The following is a 7123-nucleotide window of genomic DNA, read 5'->3' as shown; positions in this document are numbered from 1 at the left end:
GATCCGCATCTTGCTGTGCTCTTTCATCCTTCTCGTGCACGCACACTTTGTGACAAGTTTAGCGACGAACTTTTTGACGCAGGACGAAGGACGAAGGGCAATACGGCGCACTTGAAGAGCGGTACAACTTGAAATTGGAAACTTTTGAATGTCCCTCTTATCAAAATCGTATAATTTGAATGTAATTTGCAACTGTAAAGGGGCGAAAGCATGCGGCCGCTCCGCATTTCCGGCTCATGATCCCATTCCCTGTCCTGTTTTCGTCCTGTTCCTCAATCCTCCTCCTGTACTTTTCCCCCCCTCCCCGATTGACCATGCGTGAACGCAGTCGAGGAAGGACGAATAGATGGATGGTCTCGGGTTGTTTGCAGCATTGCGGTGAAGTCAATGAAACGACAGGTTGCTAAATCTTTAATGGCCATCATCGGGTGCGGAGACAAAAGCTTTTAAAAAGCTTGATAAGAGTCCTGCCTCCCAAATCTCCTTTACAATTTAAACATTTAGACCGGAATATTCCATTATTAATTGCCTTAAATTGATTAAAGCAAGGGCCTCTTAAAGAAACTCTCGCAATATATTCACATCGTTTCTTCAATTTAAATGTATTTCCTTAATCGATTAAATAATCTTGAAATCAGCTTAAATATTTTTGAATAAATCATCAGGGCATTCATTTAAACGGTATTCAAAATGTATGCAACATAAAATGAGATCTAAAATTGGATGTGTTCAGCATGAGTTCGGTTTAAAAAAAGTCAGGGAAAGTATTCAACCACAAATTTGTTTAGAGGAATTCAATTATATTTTTGGCCCTTATAAAATTGTCTTTCATCAGAAGATTAGCTATTCAAAGTGTTTCTGTGGTTCATTTGATACATTTTTTACTGCCTAATCGACTTTTGGTATGACTTTACTTGAGTAGCGAGATGATTAGTCCAATCCCAATCGAAATTCCATTCGATCAGCGAACAATGAACAGAGATAAAGATGCGGATAAGGCGCTTTGGGCGTCAAAAGCCTGACCCAGCAACCGCAATCCCACTACCAGGACTCGGTATTCAGGATTCAGGATTCAGGATTAGCCTGGACCAGCACAGCCTGCCTTTTACTTACTTACCCAACCCACTGCGATTGCTCACCCCTGCGGACAATTTGCCAACGCACCATCACCAGCAAACAAATAGCGATGATGACAACAATTTAAAATCCATCAAGAGCACAAAAAGGCCTCATTAAGTCAAGAGGGTGACGACGGCCCGATGGGGTGGGCGTGGAATCCCAACCCACACCCGAATCCACACCCAAACCGAACCACTTCACTCCCCTTTGGCAGTCGCAAAATGTAAGCATAAGACACAATAGTAATTATTGCCTAAATAATTTCAAATGAAGCTGAGCCAAGCGCACGGGCAGTTGAACCTCAGCATCCTCACCCTCCTCCGATTCCACATTCTCATCTCGATGGGGTGGCGAATTGCCAAAAGGGTGGCGGCACTCACGGTGGTCCTGCACAAGTGCACTACACGTCCGATTTCAATTGAGACATTTCCATCCATCTCACCATCTCAACTCGCCTGTCATTACAGGCGACCCTCAATAGTCACCGATGCAGAGATGTAGATGGAGATTACACTTGCAGATCAAACAGATCAAGTAATATACAATTCAAAAGGTATTTTTACCATGGAAATGTAATAGAAACAACAACAGAAATACTTTCATTTGGGTAAAAAGTGAAGGGATATGTGGTATTCACAAAGTATACAATTTAAAAGGTATTTGTAATATGGAAATGTAATAGAAAACCAAACAGAATAACAAGAGAAATACTTTTATTTTGGTAAAAAGTGAAGGGAGATGTGGTATTCACAAAGTATGCAACACATGGGTTCTCAAATTGGAGGATTTTAGAGGAATGATGAAAACGGATGAAAAGTAAAAAAGAAATGTGGTATTCACGAAGTATGCAACCAGAAATGTCATAAAGTAGTGAGACTTCTAAATATCCGCTAGATATTAACCAGTTTGCTACTCTGTAAAACGAAAGAGCATTTGCAATTGGAGACGTGAAATGCGAAGTTCGAAAAGTAGGCCTAATCCAAGTGCGCATATGCTCGATTTGGCAGTCAGGCGCCGACGCATTGGTATATCTAAGGGAAAGGAGATTGGAATGGACACACTGGGAAGGACTCGTTCTTAGTCCCTCGTCCTTCGTCCTTTCGAGTGACTGCGATAGCCAACACCTCGGGGTGTCGCTCTAAAGCGACCAAAGAGGGAATGGGCTGGATATGCAGGATATGCAGGAAAAGCAGGACAGAAGGACACAGGACGAATGATGGACAACTGCGTGAATCAGAGCCAGCGACTGAAATCTCCAATGCCTCGCTTTTTGTTTCACTGCTTCGCCGGGGGTGGTTGTTCCACTCCACTCCACTCGATTCCACCCGCCAATACCAGTACGAATCCCAGTCCCAATCCCAATCCCTCCCTGCTTTTCCTGCACTGCACTTGCCCTAATGTGTCGATGTCAATGTGCTGGTAATTCGAGTAGGCAAGGTCTCGTCCTGGGATGCGGATGTGGATGCGGATGTGCCTCTTTAGCGTCGGATGGCAAACAATTGAAATGAATGTGAAATTGTAACAACAGAGGAAGAGCAGAGCAGAACAACAAAGAGTCACAGCGATAACAGCCAAATGAAGATCAAATGAATTGTGGAATTATGCCACAAAAATTCGAAATCAATTTGCACATGTGTTCCTGTTCCTCTTCCCCTTTTGATAACACACTTTTGTCACATTTTTGTCAGCGGAACTCTTGCAACTGGCGAATTAAGTCAGTTTGGTTGGGTTATTTGAATACTATGCACTTGGAGAAAATCCTTGAGAAAACCCAAAACCCCAATTATACGGATTAAAGTATAAAAAGGTGTTTAAAAGTATGCAACAAATTTGGAATTTACGCCTTCAAAAGGTTTTTCTCGAAAAAAATTATTAAATATATCATATTTTAATTCCAAAATAATATAGAAATAAACTTTAAAGATCTGTTTTTTGTTCTTTTCTTTTAACAGCAATACTGTGTCAGTTATTATCACCTGGAAGGAATTTAGGCGCAGTGAACTCAGCATTCATTGTTGAGGAGCCATTGTTTGGCGGTTGGCTATGGTTGAACGAGAGGTTCCGGTCCCACCGGGATGGGGTCCTTGCAAGTCGAAGGAGGAGGAGAACTAAAACGAGGTGAGGAGCTGCTCCTGTTTCCGTTTCCGTTTCTGTTACCGTGTTTATGATTCTGTGAGTGGGTGCGTGCGTTGACGTCAGCGCAATGCCTTTGTTTGCCGGCATGCGGATGGCGTATACGTCCTCATCCGCACACACATTCGCATCGGCATCCGCATTGGCAACTGCAGCCATATCCGCGCACACATCCGCGCGACCTGACCACCGCCTGCTGGCCTTGCCCACGGCTATTGGCCCTCCAGGACATCCAGGACATCGCATCACCCAATTTGGTGAGACACGTGCCTCCACTTGGCAATACAAAACAACGAAAACTTCCACCAACACCAAAGCAAAACAGCAACAGGAGCAGTCAAGGAGTCAAAAGAAGTCAAAAACCGTGTCACGTGTGCGGCTGTGTTCGCTAATTTTGTCACCTCCTCTTTTCCAGGAGCTTCCTAATTTTCGCACAGAATGACAATGACACCCCCCAGCAAGCCCTTCCACAAAAAAATAAAAGAAAATCCCCCACCCACAACATGCGAATAAAGTTCGCCAATTCTCATTGTGATTGCTCTCAGTACTACTCCGTGTGGCTGCCTGATTTTCTGGGTCTCTATATGTATATGGGTCACGCTTTGAGTGGGAAAATCTATTAAACTTATTGAATGCAATCATTTCATTTGTTTCCGAATCCCATTTTAAAAAACGTGAGAGCCAAGGCGTTTATCAGCTACTTTTGTAATCCAAAATAACTATTATATGAGGAAGAACTCTAAATGAATATTATTTCGATACTTTATCTACACATATATTAAACGATTTTGGGAAATCATTGTAATTTTAAAGATTAGAATTGAAATAATAAAAATATTTCTATTTGTTTAAATTAAGATTGCACTTGGAGAAACTGCAGTCGAAAAGAAAACCTAAAGATCCCCTAGCGAATTTAAACCGCTTAAAAAGCTGTCTAAAAGTATGCAACAAATTCTTTACAAGGCTTTTCCCTTCGACTAGACTATCACATTTTGAAGACTTAAATCAGGGACCCTTTCTATGCCCATTCACAATATATATTGTATTGCCTAATTAAGTGCTACCTGGCGTTACTTCGGGAGGGGCGGGGGGCGTGGCTCCTTCTAAGTGGGTCGCTTGTAGTCCCATAGTCCCATCCATTGTCCAAGGACACGTGTCGTATGGAAGGAAGCTGATGAAGTGTGGAAGCGGATGGGAAGCCAATGTGCGAGTGTCGACCCAACAGCATCCGTCGTGTTGTATGGCCTTCTAATTGAATAAATTCGAGCTGCCGGCTTCCCTCACTTTTTCTATATACCATACCATATACTACTTTGGCCCATTGTTGGCTTGACTAAACAAATATTATTTCCGAATGCGTATGCGTATGCATAGCACACATATGAGAGGACGACACCTTGGTATTATCGCAACAAGTTTCCGGGATTTCGTACTGTATGCTGAATTCTATATACAATACGAAAGCTCAGAAATTTTCTGCAGTTAACTACCATTAACTACTTACTACGATGGATGGATTATGGAACTACGGAACTTGGGATTACAGCGAATCACAGAGAGCTTCCTAAGTGAATCGACATTGAATTCTTGAATTTAAACACTGCCTACATCCAGTATGTGATTTCATCCCGATACGGATGTGGGGGTCGTTTGCACTCAGAGATTCCGGAGACTTCAAAGAATCTATTCTAAAGCTTCAGCTGGAGAGGAGGAGAAAGAGGAAGCATCGCCTCGACATTATTGAGGGCACCTCCAATGGCGAGCCGACATCATTGGATTAGTTCTCATTAATGGCGGAGCGCTGCACTGACCAACTGTTCGTCCATAAGGTGAGATCTAATGGGTATCGTATTGTCTAATTATCGTATCTTGCTAGTTAAACCCAAGGTCTGGCCTCGATCACGCGGATATCGCATCTGCAATTGATATCTGGTGAGATATTCACGTCGTCGAAACCATGCCTTGGCCTCGAATTTCGACTTAAACGGGAAATGCCTATCAATAGATTTTTAAAATGTTATAATTTATTATTTATTCTGATTTAAATGTTATAATTCTCGCATTGAAGATCCACATAAAACACAATCATCAGCAAAAGTAGGTATTCTTTCCTAAATCTATTATAAATTTAGCAAATGGCTTTACGATGTCTAAGTAACAAAAATGGAAACTAATAGGAATTTGTAATCGCAATGGAATCTCTACTTTGTTTAAAGCCATATTCGATATTCATGTTTGTTTTTCATTTTTCGTTTTCGAGATATTGATGTTGTTATGTGTATGTAGTTGTTATGGCTTTTCTGCTTTTCTGCGAACATTAATGAGCTGCTTGTACGCTTTTAATTTGCATATGTCTGTAAATGCCGAATCGATGGATAGATGGGCTTTTGATTAATTAACATATATAGGCGCGCACAATCGCAATACGGCTATATGGCTATATGGCTATACTATACGGCCATCCGACTATCCGGGTGTCCAGATGTCCAGCTGTCCAACTGTTCAGCTGTCCGAGACCATTCGCAGGAAAAGGATGGACGAGGACGAGCATGGTGGATGGAGCCTGGAGAGCGACATGGCCAAAAACCATAATTGATTGTCGATAATTCATGCGAGCTTAAATTGCCAATTGCTTGTGGAGTTGTGGAGCAGAGGGTGGAATTCAGAGGGTGGTGGGTGCTGCCTGGCTGGTGTGCATGGTTTGTATGGTTTGTATGGACAGGAGGGGGGGCTTATAGAGATGGAGATGTTATAGAGATGACGGTTGGACATTGATGACGGCTAATGGCAAATATACAGACGATACATACAGACATACCCATGTGAACAACTGGCAACTGATGCACATTTATATACTCCAATATTTTCATCACATATGTGTACATACCTACGTATATAGAATATATGTATATATATATATATGTGTGTGCAATTTGCACCAGACTTTGCCTGAAAATTGGCTTTTGTGGGTGTGTATCGGCCCGTATATGCAATGTGTTGTGTTTTCAAACACATTTTGAGGGACATCTCAAAGGCGGAGAAAACATTGAGAACCGAGTACCTATAAAGGTCCATGAAAGATATCGTTGCCATGTTGAAATCAAAGAGAATAGAAAATGGTAGAAATTGCGATCAAAGCATTTAAGATCCTGCATAATTAAAAGTAAATACTTTAAAGCTGAAAGATAAGACTTTTATTATAGCTCAATTTGGTACATTTACAAAGAACCACTTGAAAAACTCAGAAACTGATTTTCTAAACAGTTTTTTAGCCGTAACAATGAAAATAATGGTCCAAATATAGAATGTCATACCTTGTTGAACTCGTGATTTAATTCCCTAACGATTGGCATTGAAATCTAGAAATGTTAAATTTTTGCGATTTTTCGCAAAAAATTGTGATGTAACCCCTTATCAAAAATGTGAAAATCGGTCAAAAAATAAATTTTCCAGAAAGTGATGGGGATCGTTAGTTTATGTTGTTAGCTGCTCAAAACAGTCATTCTTTTAGTTGTGGGCTTTGATTTGACCAAATTACGACTGAAAAACCAGAAAAAATCCGATTATTTTTGTCTACAATTAGAATCTTTCACCCTTAAAAAAAAGTATCTTCCATCCGAATTTTTCCCTATAAGAAAATCTCGGTGTCAGGGAAACCATTCCACGATCTAATAGACGTTTAAAACCACCCAAATTGTAGGCATTAAAAAATATGTCTGACTGCAAGGAAGTAATGGTAAATAACTGCGTTATAAAAGTATATAAAAGGTATATAAAAATCTCAAAATAAAAAAACACAAATATATGGGTAAAATTTTAGATATCGAATGCAATGTAACATAATGTTTATTTTAAAAATTTCCTACCCAGC

This window comes from Drosophila takahashii, chromosome X (genome assembly GCF_030179915.1).
Source record: "Drosophila takahashii strain IR98-3 E-12201 chromosome X, DtakHiC1v2, whole genome shotgun sequence".
Lineage (NCBI taxonomy): Eukaryota > Metazoa > Arthropoda > Insecta > Diptera > Drosophilidae > Drosophila > Drosophila takahashii.
Note: the sequence above shows the minus strand (reverse complement) of the source record.